The sequence below is a fragment of the Dasypus novemcinctus genome, chromosome 17 (genome assembly GCF_030445035.2).
Source record: "Dasypus novemcinctus isolate mDasNov1 chromosome 17, mDasNov1.1.hap2, whole genome shotgun sequence".
NCBI classification, from domain to species: Eukaryota; Metazoa; Chordata; class Mammalia; order Cingulata; family Dasypodidae; genus Dasypus; species Dasypus novemcinctus.
In genome coordinates, this window is record NC_080689.1 from 10,056,208 (window position 1) to 10,074,966 (window position 18,759).

Here is an 18,759-nt window from a genome sequence, read left to right on the forward strand (position 1 = left end):
TAAATCCAACTTGTAGCTTTTCAAAGTACCTACACTGAGTTCCATCAGTATTTAATAAAAAGAAGCAAGTACTAGACTGAGTTGTGAACAATATGTAATTTCTTTGGCCCTTTTATTTTTCTGTTTTCTTTTTGCTGGAGAATGTCATTAAGAAGGAATGTCCTTGATTGGACAGATAAAGAGGCACCACTTAGTGGTCTCTGGGTTTGCTACTTTTATGTAAGCATCCAGGTGGACTGTGAAAACTACAGACTCTGCCATGAGTCATAGCCAATGCATCGTGTAAATTCAACATAGACCAGTTTGCTTTCACTAGAAGACTAGGGCCAAAGAGTGATGAGAGATAAAACTGAAGTGGAGCTTGCTGCCGCATTGTCAAGGTCTAGGATACCATGTGAATTATATCTTTGGCAGCAAGGAACACTCAGAGTGTCACGATGAAAACAGTACTTTAAGGCTATAGATTTGTTGTCAACAGGTGGCTTAACCAGAAAGTAAGGAGAGTATAAAAGAACAGTGGCCAGTTAGGAGGTCATTTTAAACTTATAAGTGACATGATGGAAAACAACTAACAGGGAGGCCAGGTTGTGGATTTTCCACTTAAGTGACAGCATATTAAGATTTGAACTAACAACTGTGGCATATGTCACCTACCATCTAACCTCAGTATTACCAGCTGCAGGATGGGCACGATGATATAACCCTTCCCCATGGGCTGAAGACTTCAGAAATAATAATGGCGTATTTGCAACTAGTCCTCTTTGGTGAGAAGAATGTTACATTATATGCATCCCACACAGCACAAATATACCACACATGGCAGGACTCTAATGATTTTTGTGAATGAATGAATAACTATTCACCACCTTGGGTTCAAAGGATTTAAATTCTAAATGTATCCAGCACAGAACTTGGATAAAAAAACAATAACATGAATACAGTTTCCTCTACTCAGCCCAAACAATAACTAACCTAAGTACCGCTGTAACAAGTATGTGCACAAAATCCAGCATTGATGTGGAAAAAATTATATCCACACATTGTCACGTTTTCCAGGCTCCTGGAAACATTGTGCCTCAGAACTATTTGCAGGAGACTAATAGTTAAAGTGTTTACCTATCTCGTACAAACCAGCACCACGTTCGTATAGTTGTTCATGCATTCTTGCATTTATTCAACTCATATCAGTGGGTACCTAGTTAGACACCATGCTCAATGTTCTATACGTTCAAAGGATTATTCTTACCCAACGTGGTGCTTCATTACCCTGTACCCTGGTATCCGTCAAAGGATATCAGGATAAAGCACTATTTCCCGAGGAATGAAACAACCATTATCCTAAATCTGTTTATAGCATAAGTTACGGAAGGACAGGCAGATGAAGAATGTCTTCTCCTTCTTCCACAAAATGACCATTTAGTACAAGAAGATGAAGAGATGTTCCAGAAACCATCTATTTTTACCTGCTGATAAATTTAGGATATGAATATGCCAGTTTTGGAGTCATTTGCATCTGTAAAGTGCTACCCGGAGGCAAGAAAAAGAAAAATTTTAGGTCCCAAGAAAAACTATAGTATTGTTAACTGTACATTTTATAGAACAGGAAATAAAGTGTAGATGTTTCATTTTGAATAATATCAACTTTCTGCCCTGTATTATTATTATGGTTCTTCCTGATTCAATCCCATCACTGATTTTCCCTCCTTTTGGTTATCTATTCTGACTCAGTCCGCAGGTTTCATAAAGCGTTTGCTACTACATAGTGAAGTGAAAGCAAGTTCAAGTGCTTACCCCTGTGAGTGGTGAAGTACCTAAACTGGACCCACAGTGGGCTCCAGGGGTGAAGCCCACGTGACCTGACAGCTCCTAGAGGTCAGAGGCAGCGCACGTTAGGGAAAAGGAAAACAGGGCCCTGGGTGAGGAGCGCATAACTTAGGAACACTGGGGTAGTAAGTCACAAGTCCGCATTTCCAACTCTGGAAAACTGCTTGTTTATTTCATCCTCTACGCTCTGTTGCATGTATATATACACAGTTGAAACTGAACTTCAGGATTACAAAATCCCCTGACCTATTTTTCAAACTCACTGTGTAAACCCCCCAATTACATTAACCATATATTTCCCAATCTGAACTTTTAAAACTGTAAATCTTTAGAGAAATGTATTCCATATGTTTCACAGTTAATTGTGAATAAACACGTCCCCCTCCCTAAATATACAATTTTTGCACTTGCAATATTTGAAAAATAAGTAAAGATCTTTTGAGAGTAGTTGGAAAGGTACTGAAATATGACTTAAAGATATTCTATCATTTTAGAATAAACTCTAGGTGATTGGAAAAGCATTTGCTTTGTATTTAATCCATTGTTACAGGGAAATTTAATTTTCAAAACTTGTTTTTCTAATAAGGGAAAGTAGAGGCTGTGCAAACAAATAACTTGGTTAAAACAATCAGTGTCCAGAACTACAAAAAGCATAATGAGAACGTCACTAATGTACAGGGAATCATCTGACCAGTAAATAAATTTGAACTTTGAAGTTTCAGTTTTGGTTCTAACTTACAAAATTTTTAAACATTTATTTCGAAGCATAATGTTGAACTCTTTCTATTAGAAAACAATTTCAATTTCCTTGATGAGCATGACTATTTTCCTCAAGAGTTATATTTCAAAATTTTTATTTTAATTTGTAGGTCAAGTCTTTGTAAATATTTTGCTAGTATCATTTAGAAAATAACTTTGTCAGTTTTGTTACAAACAATAATTATTTTACTGAAAGTTAGGTTTTTTAGAGAAATGGATGTTTCTCCATTATGTTCCATGAGCATAAGACTTTTTAAAAAAAAATTATCTTAAAAAAAACCTGCCCAATTTCTCCTAATAAATTATATTTCCCCTAGAAAAATATGAATGCACAGATATAAAATAAGCTTTCTGATTATTTTAAGTTTCGATTCATTGCTAGAAAATCAAATTATACTTTTTTCACATTTAAAAGCTGATGTTTGTATTGTATGAACTTTAAAAAGTAAAGAAATAAAACAAAAAAAAAAGGGGGGGGGCAGTGCAGTGTTGGCTTCCCAGGTTCAATTCCCCGCCCCAGCACCACCAAAACAAACACACACACACACACACACACACACACACACACACACCCCCTAGGAATTTCTGTGGAATTTTTCCCATGTTTAAGATGAAGATAAACACATTTCTAGTTTGCCACTAAATGCCAAGTTTCATCCCAGAAAGAATGTTTATGGTTCAGATACAAAACCTCTGAAATATAAATGTGAAGACAACCTTAACTACAGTGTTGCAAATGCAATGTTGTAATTTTATATGTTAATCTATCAATGCACAGCATGTGCAAACATATGTTTATAGACAGGGAGACAAGAATATACAAATGAGGAGATAAAATCCTTGTATCTCATTTGATGCTGTATAATTTCTATCAATTTATGAATGTTTTGTTTTTGTGTTATGATTTCATTTGAAGTTGACATAATGCAACTTGAGCTTATTTGCAAAGGCCTCATCACTAACATTCTCAAAGCTGGGGCTGCCAGCCTGCTTGGGAAATGGGGGAGAAATTGCAGGCTGGGTCCGTTCAAGGCAGCACTAGGAAATCAGTACATCCTGCAACGGGAAACTTTTTCCTTCTTTCTTTCTTCTTTCCTTCCTTCTTCCCTCCGTCCCTGCCTCCGTCCCTGCCTCACTCTTTTCCTTCCTTCCTTCCTTCCTTCCTTCCTTCCTTCCTTCCTTCCTTCCTTCCTTCCTTCCTTCCTTCCTTCCTTCCTTCCTTCCTTCCTTCCTTCCTTCCTTCCTTCCTTCTTCTCTCTCCCTCCCTCCCTCTCTCTCTCTCTCTCTGTAGGGAGCACAGGTATGAATTCAATTTTATGAGCACATCTGGTTTATCTACATTTCTATATTTGGCCCTTAGGGTTCAGCAGAAATTTGGGGGAAGAGAAGGATAAAACAGTGCTTTAACAGCCTTATTCTGACCCACCAAAGGGAGCCTAGTTTGTTTGCTAGCCATTATGAATCTAAAATGAAATTCAGGGACAAATAAGACTGTTTTGAAGAAGCCCCCTGTGCAAAAGATGGTTCTCTGTTGATGACACGGTCCCCCACACATGATCCCCAGGCAAAGATTAAAGAGTCTGAGGCTGTGTTTGGTTCTCTTTTGTTTTTACTCAAGTTACAACAAGATTACGCAAAACATTTAGGTGAGGTTCATACAGAATTAGCAGATGGCTTTAATTTTCATTTAGGAGAGTAAGGCACATTCTAATTTTCTTAACTTATGTGATGGATGACTTTTAGGAAGGCTAAAAATTCTAAATATAATTCCAATAGTTGCAGAAAAAAATGTAAAATTATATTATTAAAAACTGGTATTAAGGATTTTAAAGGCTTATGAAAGAAAGTGTCAGAAAACATGTGGTAGCATGGGATAAACTTTTAAAAATATATATATTTCCAGGAGACAGAAGGTTGGGTCTAAAATTCTTTTAATTTAGTTTTTTTTACCAGAAAAATGTCTACCATCTTTAAAGTTGATCCTTGGATCATTTTTCCAAAATAAATCTACATTTTTTTCTGATTGCAAAAAGAAATACATATGTATAATAAACAGTTTCTACCAATACATAAACCTTAAATCATAAAGAATTACATAAAAATATAATTACATTATTCAAACAATCATCCCACTAATATGTTTTTGTCCAAGTTATTTCAGTGGAAATATACAAAATATACACTTTTAAAAATGAAAATGGAATTCTAATATCCATATTTTTAATCTTCATTTTTCACTGAATTATGTGAAAATATCTACATGTGCATGGTGTGTTTGTAAACATACATATATCTTCATGTTAGCAAATACAGATTTATAGTCTCAATTTTATTGTCTGAACAGAAATTTAATTTATGGAGATATAGTTAATTAAACAGTCCTCTATTGTTGCATATATGCATTGTTTTCAATGCTTTGCTCTTATAAACCAGAATGTAATATTCTGGTATGTTTTCATTCAGTAAGTATCTCCTGTTCATTTCTATTGTCATCTTTTGTATACTCTCATTTTCTTTGCCCATTATTTCTAATAAATTATTTGCATTTTTCTTATCGATTTGTAAGAGTTCTTTAAATATAATGTTAATAATACTTTATCTGCCATATGTAATTATCAATTTTCTTAAATTTTAATTATGAGAAAACCCTGATTAGTAAAATGCAATAAATAGATTTGTAAATCCTTGATTGGTATTTGAGGCTATAAAGGCAATTTAGCTTACCTAAGACGATTCAGTAAAAAGAGAAGGGGACCAAGAATAGAGTCTTAAAACTATAAGTGTTAAAAGTAAAAGAGGGGAAGCGGCTGTGGCTCAATCAGTTGGGCTCCCGTCTACCATATGGGAGGCCCTGGGTTCGCGTCCCGGGGCCTCCTTGTGAAGGCAGGCTCGCCCACACACTGTGGAGAGCCCCAGCCTGCAGGCACCACGGAGCACTGACTCAGCAAGGTGACACAACAAAAAAGGGAGACAAACACAAACACAGAAGAGCGCTCAGCAAATGGACCCAGAGAGCAGACAACAAGCAAGCCACAAGGGGGTAGGGGAAATAAAATAAATAAATACAGACACAGAAGAATGCACAGTGAATGGACACAGAGAGCAGACAGCATGCAAAAAGCCACAAAGGAGGGGGATAAAAAAATAAATTTAAAAAATTTAAAAATAAAAAAAAAAATAAAAGTAAAAAAGTAAAAGGGATGAGGTGGCATGTCCTCAAAAGAATGTAAGAAGGAATGACCAGGAGATATGGATGCAAAAAGTATACACTACTATGATTTGTTATTGGAGACATTTGTATTAGTTATCTATTGTCGCATAACAAATTATCCCAAAACTTGGCTTAGCATCTTACAGCAGTGCACAGTTATTTCACACTGTATCTGAAGGTCAAAGATTTAGGAGCAGCTAATCTGGGTGATTCTGGCTCATGGTCTCTCACAAGGTTTCAATCAAGCTCTTTGCTGGGCTACAGTCATCTCGAGGCTCAACTAGGGCTGGAACATCTGCTTCCAAATTCACTGATGTGGTTGTTGGCAGGCCTCAGGCCTTGCTGGCTGTTGATGAGAAGCTGCAGTTTCTCTCCACCTGGGCCTCACAAGAGGGTACTCTCAGCATGGCATCTTGCTTCCCCAGAGAGAGAGAAGAGAAGAGAAGAAAATAGACAGAAGTCACAGACTTTTTCTAACCTAATCTCATTAGTGTTACACATCATATCTGCAATATTTTCTTCATTAGAAAATTACTAAGCCTATCCCACACACAAGGGGAGGGCACTTAAGCTCCATCTCTTGAATAAGTAGAATCAAAGGTTTTGTGGACATAGTTTCTAAACCTCCACACCAAGGAATGAGAGAGCATCCAGATGAAAAGAGTGGTGACTTATATTAAAAACTGATGAGAAGCTGAGAAAAATAGATCAATTTAGAGGCAATGAATGGCTTTAGTAGAAGCAATTTCAATTGAATAGAAGGGACAAAAGCATATGGAGTGCTTTGAGACATGAATGGCATGCAGAAGTGGGATAGTTACAGCATGTGGACTCAAGGGGTTCAGCTGTTATTTTTAAGAGGAAAGTTACTAGAGAGTGTTAAAGGGAGAGATTTGGTACTGAGGAAGAGTTGGGGGAAACAAAGCATCGGAGTGTGTGAGTCCTTGAGAAGATTCTGAGACTGTGATTCAGGGTATGGACTGAGAGTTGGCCTGAGATGGAGGAGAGGCAGGGGACCTAGGTTGGATAAAGAACTGGAGAACCATTTGAAGAGTGGAGGGGAATGTAGCTGATGGCCAGGGAATATGTACAAGGGTCTATTAGAGGTTATGATTTAACCAAATAGTATTTTATCTGAGCAAACAATGCATAAGCAAGTTGTAATGGCTAGAAGAAAGGGTGTTTTGAGCAGTCAGTTGTGCACGTAGTACAGTTTCTCATGATGGCAAAGTTTGCAGTATGCAAATACATAATAAGAAAAAAATCTCATCCAGAGAAAAACATTAGTAAATGAAGGTGGAACAAATGAAAAACAAGTCTTACATTTTTCCCCTCACTGTAACCATGAGTACCAGCAGCTGCTTATTGGTCAGTGACTTGAAGGAATTCAGTGATTGGTAGTTATTTCTCCATCATTCACACTTTTAGCATACAGGCATTGAGCCCCTGCTATGAACAAGGCACTCTGCCCAATACTGGGGGATGGGTTAACCTTTAATTGAGTTAAAAATTGTGCTTTCCCCTGAAGAAGCTATAGACTAGAGCTGGGATAAACAAAGTTTTCCTATAAAGGACTGGATGGTAAACTTTTTAGTCTTTGTAGACCATACGGTCTCTGTCACAACTACTCATATGGAGTGTTTGTAAATAAAATTAACTAAAGAAAAACGAAAAGAAAACTCAGAAACCACCATTAACAAAAAATCCACAAAAACAAAAGACTCAGTTGAAATGTCCCTTCATTAGGAAACCCCCACCCCCGACTCAATTTTATCTCTATCTATCTATTTGTCTATCTAACTATACATAGATAGATAGGCCAACCATAAAAAGATGGGTGCAGCTGTGTTTAAGTAAAGCTTTATTTACAAACACAGGTTTTGGTCAGACTTAGCCTATTGACCATAGTTGGTAGATCCCTAGCCTACTTCAGTGACATCAAAAGAGCAAATTAGTAATAAAGGGGACAGGCACTTTCCCAAGCTTATTAAGTGCAAAGAGCTATCTGCCCCATAGTAGACAAAACTACTAAGTTTTACTAAGAAATGTGGCATGGCAAAGATAACCCAAGAACTGAGTCTTAAAGATAAGCAGAGTTACAACATCAAGGAGAAATTTAGGAAAAAAAACAACCAAGACAAGGAGAATGTAAGAGCAAAAGCAGAGCTGGGAAAAGAGTAGACTTTGTGAGAAATAATAAACACAAGCAGTCTGTGTGATTGAAGAACATGAACAGGACACAATGGAAATGAGAAAGTTACTCCCCTACCTCCCCAGATGTGTTTTGGGATAGAACCTATAATTTTAAGATTTAGCTAGCTCTGATTCTTTGCAAAGAATCCTTGTTCAACCTTGACATGACAAGGTGGATAGCTCTAATAGCAATACCAAAGGAAATTAAGGAAAGTGATAAAACCAACTGAGGATATAGGCTTAGGGTAGATCTAAAATCAGTCCTGGGATTACAGACTAAAACATCATATCTGAGTTTCTTCGTGTATTAGTCAGGTGTCTTCAGAAAAATAGAAAAGAAAGATGGGGGTAGGGAGAGAAAGAGAGAGAGGGATTATAGGAATTAACTCATTCAATTATGGAGAATGGAAGATCCAAATTCCATAAAGCAGAAAAAAAATGAGAAACTTAAAAAAAGATGATTCTGAAATCTGACACATATGAATAGTGTAGGGAAGGACACAAGTTGGGAAGTCTAGTAAAGGTGAAGTTGTATTCCCCAGAAGAACCTGGCTGGCTGAAGGAGCAGAAATTCTTTGTCTGAAATCCTCAGTTCTACTCTAAGGTCTTGAACTAGATGAGAAGACTTTTCTCACTGCTGAGGACAGTTTCCTTTGCAGATTTGTAAATGCAATCAGCCATACATGCAATCAACTGGCGGTAGATGCAAATCCTTCTATGAAATACCCTCATTGTACCAATCACAGTAATGCTTGCTTAAGCAAACTACTGGACCCCATAACCAAGCCAAGTTGATGCACATGAAATTAACCTCAGTAATAAACAAAGACAGAACTTAATAACACTACTGAAACTGGAAAGATCACAGTCCCAAACTAAATTTATCTTATGTAGCTCTTTCAAGTTAGTTTTTTATCATAGGCTCAAGAGTCTGAAAATTGCAAGTAAAGATCACAGAGTAGAATAAAATTCTATCCTCCATGGGGTGGGCAGTGGGAGTGGAGCAAAAATATTATCCTCTACTGTATGGGGCAAAAACAGAGGTAGCTCTCCCTAAACTACCCAATGTATTTCAGATAACACATGAAATATATTGGAAACCCTGCCACCGTGTCTCACAAAATAGATGAAGTTGATCTACTCGTATTGGTGGGAATGTAAAATGGTGCAGCCACTGTGGAAAACAATATAGCAGCTTCTCAAAAATTAAATATCTAATTACCATTTGACCTGGCAAACACACTTCTAGGTATATCTATAAAGAGTGTGAAAAGATGCTTTTAAACAGATATGTGTATACCAGTGTTGATAGTGGCATTATTCCCAATAACCCCAAACTGGAAACAACCCAAATTTCCATCAAAAAAATGAATGGCTAAGCAAAGCATAGTACATACACACAATGGAATATTATTTGGCTGTAAGAAAAAAACGAAGTTATGAAACATGCTGCAACATTGAAGAACCTTGAATACAATATGTTCAGTGAAATAAGCAAGGCATATAAGGACAAAATTTGTGTGATGTCACTTAGATGAGGAGAAATAGCAAATTGGCAGATCCAGAAAGCAGTTTAGAGGTTATAGAGAAAGGGGAATGAGAAGAGTTTGTCAAAAAGAGAAAGAAAAAAAAATGTTTTTAACCTGGGTCCCTGGGTAGCTGGGCTGTTCATAAAAAGAAAAAGAAAACAAGGAAGAAGTTGAACTACTAGGTCTTGGAAAGCATGGGGCCAGGGCAGCTCCACTATGACTCAGTTCCAAATCCCCCATCCTGGGGACATGGACTTGGCCCAATGGATAGGGCATCTGCCTACCACATGGGAGGTCTGCGGTTCAAGCCCCGGGCCTCCTTGACCCGTGTGGAGCTGGCCCATGCACAGTGCTGATGCGCGCAAGGAGTGCCCTGCCACGCAGGGGTGTCCCCGCATAGGGGAGCCCCACGCGCAAGGGGTGCGCCCTGTAAGGAGAGCCGCCCAGCACTAAAGAAAGTGCAGCCTGCCCAGGAATGGCACTGCACACATGGAGAGCTGACACAGCAAGATAAAAACAACAAAAAGAGACACAGATTCCCATGCCACTGACAACAGAAGCGGACAAAGAAGAACATGCAGCAAATGGACACAAAGAACAGACAACTTGGGGGGTGGGGAGAGAAATAAATAAAATAAATCTTAAAAAAAAACAAATCCTTCACCCTGTACTTGTGTCTTTTCTTTTGAATTGACGCTCAAGGGTGTATAAGTGACATCTGACTGGTCAATACTTCAACTCAGCCTGGGTAAGATCAACTCCTGGTCAAATCAGCACTGCAGAACCAAGTCTCTTAGTCCAAATATTCCACAGTGCACACTCAGCTTGGAGAAAAAAAGCGGTGTGTTCTGCTTTGGGCAAAAGTTGTTTGCAAAGAGGAATGTGGGCTAGGAAGTGCATGTCAAAGTTTAAAATCAACTGAATCTAGTAGAGAGGACCAAAATCAATTTACCTATGGCCACCTTGCCCTCTGTGGTTAATTACAACCAGATTTTCATTAAGAATTTGGCATACATTCTATGTAACTTTTTTCTGTGGAAAAATTATAATGCCTAATTTCTGCAGCAAGAATTAGTTTACCCAAGATCAGATAAGCCTCAACATTTAGTGAAAACTTGAATATTTTCAAAAACAATAATTGATTAGTGACTTTGCCTCTTAGGGAAAAATTATTGCCAAAAATATAGATTTTATTTTGCTCAAATGCTCTTAGTTAGCGATATCATGTGCCCTTACTCAATTGGCTAGGAATTTTAAAACATTTCTCCTTGGTCTGTTTGAGTATTAAAAAACAGCTTGAATTGAAGTTACAGATAAAACGAATTTACCCTATGACTCGTTCACAGGCTATGAACATTTATCTAGTCATCAATATCATCAGTTTATTAGGTATTGACTGCCAATTGCATGTACCTCTTATTTTCCTTTTCTCCCTATACCTTCACAGGATATGAGTGACCTTCAGGAATGACTTTCAGGGAAAACTTACAGAGTTGACATTTGGTTATATGTTATACTACACATTTTTATTGGAGAGACTTTATAAAAATAGCTGTTTTAGGAGAAATGGATTTCTTACTCTGTCAGCCTTTGTAATTAAAATGTGAACAGTGAGCCATATGTTCCCATAGAAATGAATCTACTCCGAGAACGGTCCTTCGGCTCTCTGACACAGATGAACCCTGAGTGTTGGCAGAGGCACATTGCATCTCCAGCACTGGCAACGGAGGCTTCTTGCAATTATAGATGCTGGCCATAGGCAGCTTAATTATTTAAACCAAACGCTGACACTGGCTCTGAATGTGTCTCCCCTATTCTCAGCAGGCCACATAATCAGCGTGGCAGTTGGCTTGGACTCCCAGTGACTCCCTTGTGATGAAATGCTGGAGTTCATGAGAAGCCCCTTTTAGATGGACCAGGCAGTAGTGACATCATGTTTTCATTACCAGGTTTGTTTTTAACATAGCACTTAGGGGATCATCAGTTTCTAAGTAGCAACAAGTGAATAGATGAAATAGGCATTGAAGTATAGATGAGCATAAATTATTGAGCTTTGCAACTGGCTACATTTACCTGATTTGACCAAAGTATGTGTATCAGATTTGATTTTACATCCCATGTTTGGATAACTTGAAGATGGGTAAAGCACAATCAAATCACTAATGACAAGGTAACCTTATGAGACCTATTTACCTAAAAAAATTCAACCTAGAATTGCACCAAATCAAATTTTACTGTGTCAACATTTCCATCCTCACTTTCCTCTTGTGCCTTTTTACTTCATTGAGGACCATATCTAAATGAGATAGCTGGAATAGGTATTTGGGGGTCAGTGATTTTAAGAGGAACCTGTGACTTCAAGAATCCCAAAGCCTTACAAATTCTGAACAGAGTCATTGAGATGTTCAGAAAGTGTTCTTGTCCCAAATCTAAGGCTAGAAAATCCAGGAACAGCAAGAGAAAAGTATGTTCTCAAGGTCACACAAGGTTAGTGAACAAGACTTGAAATCTTTCTACTCTTGGCACCTACTCTGCAATTTTAACCAGTATCCCATCTCACTTATCCCTTTCTGATCTGCCTAATGAGCAGCTGTCGAGCATTAAGGAAATCATCCCATTCCTTTCCTGCTAAAAATACATGTATATGCCAACTTTCAAAAAGGAAGCAAAGGAGATGATGTTTAGTTTTCTGTGTCCAGGTGCTTTATTCAGTTCCTGGTCTTTATTTAGTTCTTGACATGTTCCAATAGTCATCATGTTTGCTGACTCTTCGTGACAGCCCCAGAAGGCACTGTTGCTGGAGTGGTTGCCGGAGAGCTTTCCACATTGGAGATCTGAAGAAAGAGATGATACGTCAGGGACAAAAAGCATTTACAGATTTAGAACCTGAGCAGGGTGGTGTCTCAGGTGATAGGAACATTGTTTTTTTATTTATACACTGTGCTGCTTTAGTTAGAATTTTCCTAGAAAATTCTGAAAAGAAGCACCTTAGGTAGGTATAATGTGCATTTTATAAAATGGGAGTTTCCCCCTTTTATACTTACCTTTTTTTTTTTAAGATTTATTTTTATTTATTTCTCTCCCCTTCCCCTCTCTCCCCATTGTCTGCTCTCTGTGTCCATTTGCTCTGTGTTCTTCTGTGTCTGTTTGCATTCTTGTCAGGGACACTGGGAATCTGTGTCTCTTTTTGTTGCATCATCTTGCTGCGTCAGCTCTCCGTGTGTGCAGCACCACTCCCGGGCAGGCTGTGCTTTTTTGCACGGGGTGGCTCTCCTTGAGGGATGCACTCCTTGTGCGTGGGGCTCCCCTAGTGGGGGACACCCCTGCATGGCACGGCACTCCTTGCATGCATCAACACTGCACGTGGGCCAGCTCATTACATGGGTCAGGAGGCCCTGGGTTTGAACCCCGGATCTCCCATGTGGTAGGTGGACACTCCATCAGGTGAACCAAAGCTGCTTCCCATATAGTTACTTTTGATCATTTTCTTTCTCTTAAATGGCAGGGTGGCACCAAATTGCACCCAATTCAGCTGTTCAAAGAAATATAATCCTTAAAAATAGATAAACATTTTCTCCAAATAGTTTAACAATGAAAACAATCAACTCACATGTAATAATTATTCTCCATTTTTTAAGAATACCCCTTTAGATTTTTTCCAGTACTGTACACATATGTTTCTTCATTTATAGATAAAAAGTACAGTAAAAAGTAACCTAGGAAACAGGTTTAGGCTACATAAACATCAAAGTATATATTACAGTTTTCTATAATGTGATATATATAATGAAATATCTTCAACTAAGCCTATGATATATTAAAGTTACAAAGTGCACTGCTCTTCAAATATAGATTATTGATTTTTACTCATGTTGTGTGCTTTATAAACAATGACATTTTACATTCAGGGATTAGACTGTGTCCAGTGAGTGCAAAGATAAATACCCAATATAGAAATTAATTTAAATTGCAATGAGATGATGAACGGAAGCAATTCTCTAAATGAGTCCTGAGTAGTTATGAACAGACAAGTACAACATGGCAGACTTGGTATTATTAGAAGGTCTAAAGAAAGAAGGAGGCTGGTACGTATATGGGTGTGTGTATGTGTGTTTGTGTTTCCTAAGAATAAAAGAGCCGAGCTCTTTGGTCAGAGAGCAGAAATGTAAGGAAAAAGCAGCTCAATTCGTTCAAGTGAAAAAAGTAGAAAAGCTATTTAATAGAAGCTGCTGGTAGGAACTAAAACTGAAATGTATTAGTGGAATCTTTATTGTATTCTGCAGAAAGGCCATAGGGAAACTGCAGAATTAATTTGCGAATGACCTCACCCTCAAATTTATGGAAATAACTCCCACAGTTATCTCTTTATCCAGTCTATTTCAAAAATAAAGTGGAACCAGGAAGATATTTATATATAGCCATGTGTTGATTTGGATAAGGACCCCAAGACTGCTCAGAGGCAACACTCACTAAGGAATACTGATCACTGCCCAAATTATGGAGAAACAATGAGGTTAATTGCCACATGAATAACAATTAAAAAGTATCTGATATATGAAAAATAAATCATAAGTGTGTCTAGGCGGGTGTACGTGTGTGCCTGTGATGTCTGAGAGTGGAAGGAGGGGACCAGTTCAAACTTAAGTAATTTTTCTAAATTCCCCTGTGAATTCTACCATGTGAATTTTGTAGGGTATCAGAAAAAAAAAATCAAAATCTTCATGCAAATATTGACCATGATGGGGCAGTGAAAATTAGATCATCAGTTATCAAGAACTAGCTTGCCAGTATTGAGAATCGACCCCCTACTCTAAAGCTTTGTCATATCCCTAACATCTATGTTTTGCTGGAGGAATTCTAATTGCATTTCTTTTCTCATTCAATCTCTTACAATGACTATATTTTGTGGTAAAATAAATCATTCTAAATATATATATATATTTAGAATCTATATCACTGGTTCCCAAACTTGCCTGAACATGGAAATCATGTAGGGAGCTTCAAAAATTATTCTTGCTTGTGTCACAAATCAAGAGACTCTAATTTCATTGGTCTGGGGGTGTGTCTGGGCTTTGGAATTTTAAAAAGCTCCAGGTGATTCTAATGGAGAACCACTGAGCTATAAAATAAGGATGATAATTAACATTTGAAGAACTCAAATGGGGCATATGAAATCCAGGTGTGATTACTCTTTTTTTTTAAGATTTATTTTATTTATTTATTTCTCCCCACCGCCTCATTGTTTGTACTTACTGTGTCTATTCATCTTCCTTGTTTCTTTAGGAGGCACTGGGAACTGAACCAGAGACTTATGATATGGGAGGAAGGTGCTTAATCGCTTGAGTCACCTCTGTTTCCTGCTTTCTGCATCTCTCATTATGTTTTGCCTTCTTGTGTCTCCTGTTGCATCAGTTCACTGTCTTCTTTAGGAGGCACTGGGAACCAAACCAGGGACCTTCCATGTGGTAGGTGGGACCTCAATTGCTTGACCCACATCCACTTCCCTGATTACCTTTGGACATGTTCTATTCACAAGTCCACACTCCAGAATCTACTACTATAAACTTCAACTAACTTGTGTCTCCAAACAGCATTTAATTAGCATAATGGATAATAGAAATGATGTTTCATTTGTAAAGGTGTTCGTGATAAATGGAAAACTAGGAATCTTATATTGACACTTCTGCCTTCAGAAGAATGAAGTAAGCCTAGTAGCCTATAACCCTCAGAATCTCACTGCAGGCCTAAGGTTCATGTCAGATCCTGTGTTCGAATGCTGAATGGAAGACTCTATTTTCCAACCCAACTGTAAGGTTAACTGAATCCTGCCTCTCTGCTACTATTACATCTGTCTGAAAAGAAACTTTCATGGAAGATACTCAGCGTGCTTAGGGTACCTGCCAAGGTGTGGCCAAATAAGGCTGCACACACAATTGATAACCATTTAGACTAAAGGGGGTAAATAAAAAGGAAAAGTTAAAGCAATCCTTTGGTGCTGTTCGTAAGAGGAGGCACACTCATTAAAGTTAATTAGGGTGATGTAACTTAACACTACCAATAGAAGTGCAAAAGAAATAGTGAAATGTTAAAAGGAACAAACAGAGTGATCTGCTCTCTGTACCAATATTTTTTGTGTTTTTCAGAAATGTAACATATGTGGAATCAGAGTTTTGAGCCTAACTTCTTTTGAGTCTAAAATATTTGCGATTCATCTCTGTAGCTGTCTGGGCACATTCTATTTTTATGGCTCAGTAGTATTGATTTTTATGTTTATTCTTTCACCAGTTGAAGGACATTTGTGTTGTTTCAGCTTTGGCCTGTCATGTATAAGACTGTTAGAAATGTTTGCTGTAGTGTTTGTGTGAACATAGGTTTTCATTTCACTTGTAGAGTGTTTGGAGTCGGCTTGCTGGGTCACACGTTAAGTATAAATTTATAAGAAACTACCAAAATGTATTCCAAAGTGTCTGTACCATTATGTGTCTCTACCCACAATACATAAGAGCTCTATTTTCTCCACATCCTCCCTAGCACATGGTATAGTCAGTTTTTGTTTGTTCATTTGTTTTTATAATAAATAAAATTTTTCAATACTGTTTTTTTTTTTTGAGGTACCAGGAGCAGGGATTGAATCTAGGACATACTAAGTGGGAAGCCAGCACCCAAACACTGAGCTTCATTGGTTCTCCTGAGTTGTTTTGTTTTTTTTTTTTCATTTGTTTGCTTGCTGTTTGTATTTTTATTTTTAGGAGATGCTGGGAGCCAAACTTGAGATTTCCCATGTGAGAAGCAAGCACTCAGTCTTTGAGCCACATCTGCTCCCCAATACATTTTTTTAAAATGTTTTTTATTTGTATTTCCTTTATGACTAATGACATTGAGTATCATTTCATGTGTCAAATTGCCATGCATCAAGCATTTTGGAGATGTGTCTGTTCAAATAGTTGGTCCATTTTTTGTTGAGTTGTGTGTTTATTAATTATTGAATGCTAAGGGTTCTTTATACATTTTCAATATACATCCTTTATAAGATATTTAAGTATTTTCTCCCAGTCTATGGCTTGCATTTTCATTTTATTAAGTGTTTCTCAATGACTAGAAGGTTTTAATTTGATAAAACCCAATTTATCTTATTTTTCTTGTGCTTGAATACTACGTTTGGTTTTGGTTAGAAATCTTTGCCTAACACAATCTCACAAAGGTATTCTATGTTTTCTTCTAGATGCAAATAGTTTTAGGATTATGTGGTGGTTAATTTCATGTGTCGACTGGGCTAGGCTATGGTGTCCAGTAGTTTGCTCAAGCATTAGCCTGGTTATTATGATGAAGGTATTTTGTCATTGGAATTTGCAACTATAACCAGTTGATTGCATCTAGGATCAATGTGGAGAGCCTCCTCCTATAATCTGTTGGAGGTCTTAAAAGCCAGAACTGAGGACGTCAGGAATCAGAAGAAGCTTTTCTGCTTCAGCTTCACCATTAGCCCTTGCCAGAATTCCAGGCAGCCAGCTCCCCCGGGAGAATTTGGACTAAGGACTTCAGCATCATCTTTATCATAGTTTCCACCTTGTGAACTGCTGTAAGGAATTTGGACTTGCAAATTGTGAACACACAGGAATTGGTTGCATGAACCAATTTCTTATAATAAATCCTTTATATATATGTACCAGACGGTTATACATTATCTCCTTTTGGTTATGTTTCTCTTGACTAATACCCTGACTAATACAGTCTATGAACTATTTTGAGTAAATGTTTATATGGTATGAGGTGAGGAGTGAATTTCTTTTCTTATTTCTTTAAATATGGAAATCTTATTGTTCCAGCATTATTTGTTGTAAAGTCTAACTTTCTCCACTAAAATTAAAAATTAGGAAGTGGATGTAGCTCAGTGGTTGAGTGCCTGCTTTTCATGTTAAAGGTCCTGGGTGGAACTCCCAGTACCTCCTAAAAAAAAAATAATAAATGCTCATTTATTATTTCTGAAACCATTTTCTAATTCTTTTTCATTACTACCTTTTTAGAAAATGGGTTAAAAATTCAGGCTTTTTCAAATAGTGTCTTTGTTTTGTTGCTGTTCTTTATTTTATTTATTATTGATTTAAAACATTGATATCTTGTGGCACTTTTAATGATCTCCATATTTATAACCAAATAAATATTTTTCATATAAATTTTGTGCATACTAATTAGTTTCTCCACTCACCCCTGTAAATCCTAATTATTTTTTTTATTTTTAAACATCTTCTTTGAGTTATAATTGACATATAAACCGTACGTGTGTGTTTGTGCATGTATATATATATATTACAATTAATAGGTCTTGACATGCATACACCGGTGATACTACCAACACTTTCAAAATAATGAACACACCAATCACCACTTTGTAATCCCACCCTCCCCAGCCTTTCTAGCTGATACTCAGAAATCCTCTTAACTGTTTTCTGTTGTATAGATAAGATTTCATTGTAACAAATAAGTAGTGGTATCTCTTCATGATTTTAGTTTGCATTTGTCTAATGGCTAATGATATTGAGAATCTTTTCCTGTGCATATCTGCATCCTTATGACCTCTTTGTTGAAGGATGTGTTGAAATCCACACCCATTTTCTAAATGGGTTGCTTGTTTTCCTATTATGTTTTGAGTGTTTTTATATTACTCTGAAAATAAATCATTCATTGGACATACTATTTGCAAATATTTTGTCCCTCTCTGGAACTTGTCTTTTCAATCCCTTAACAATGTTTTTAAAGAGAAAAAAAAATGATGAAGTCAAATTTATCAAATTTTTTTCCCAGATCATATTTTTGATATCATGTTAAGTACTCTACCTAACCCCAGATTACAGATATTTTCTTTTATGCCTTCCTCTAAAAGTTTTTTTCCAGATTTATTATCATTTCATATTAATATGTAAATTTCATATAACGTGTGAAATTATGGATTTTCAGTTCTTCCAAAGCCACTTGTTTAAAATAATACCCTTTCTCTATTGAATCGCTTTTGAATCATTGTCAAAAATCGATTGTCACTGGTGTATGTGTACTTTTCCCTATTTCTCCCATTAAGTGCAACTGAAAATCTTGGACATTCACTATAAAACAAGCATAGGAAGACTGACAAGGGGGTTCTTCTCAGAATGCATACAACTGGGGATCTTGGGACCAGAGGAATAACAAAGTGGTGACTTCCCTGGGCTTTCTTTTTGCCTTAAGTATCCCAGAATGGAGAAGTTGGCA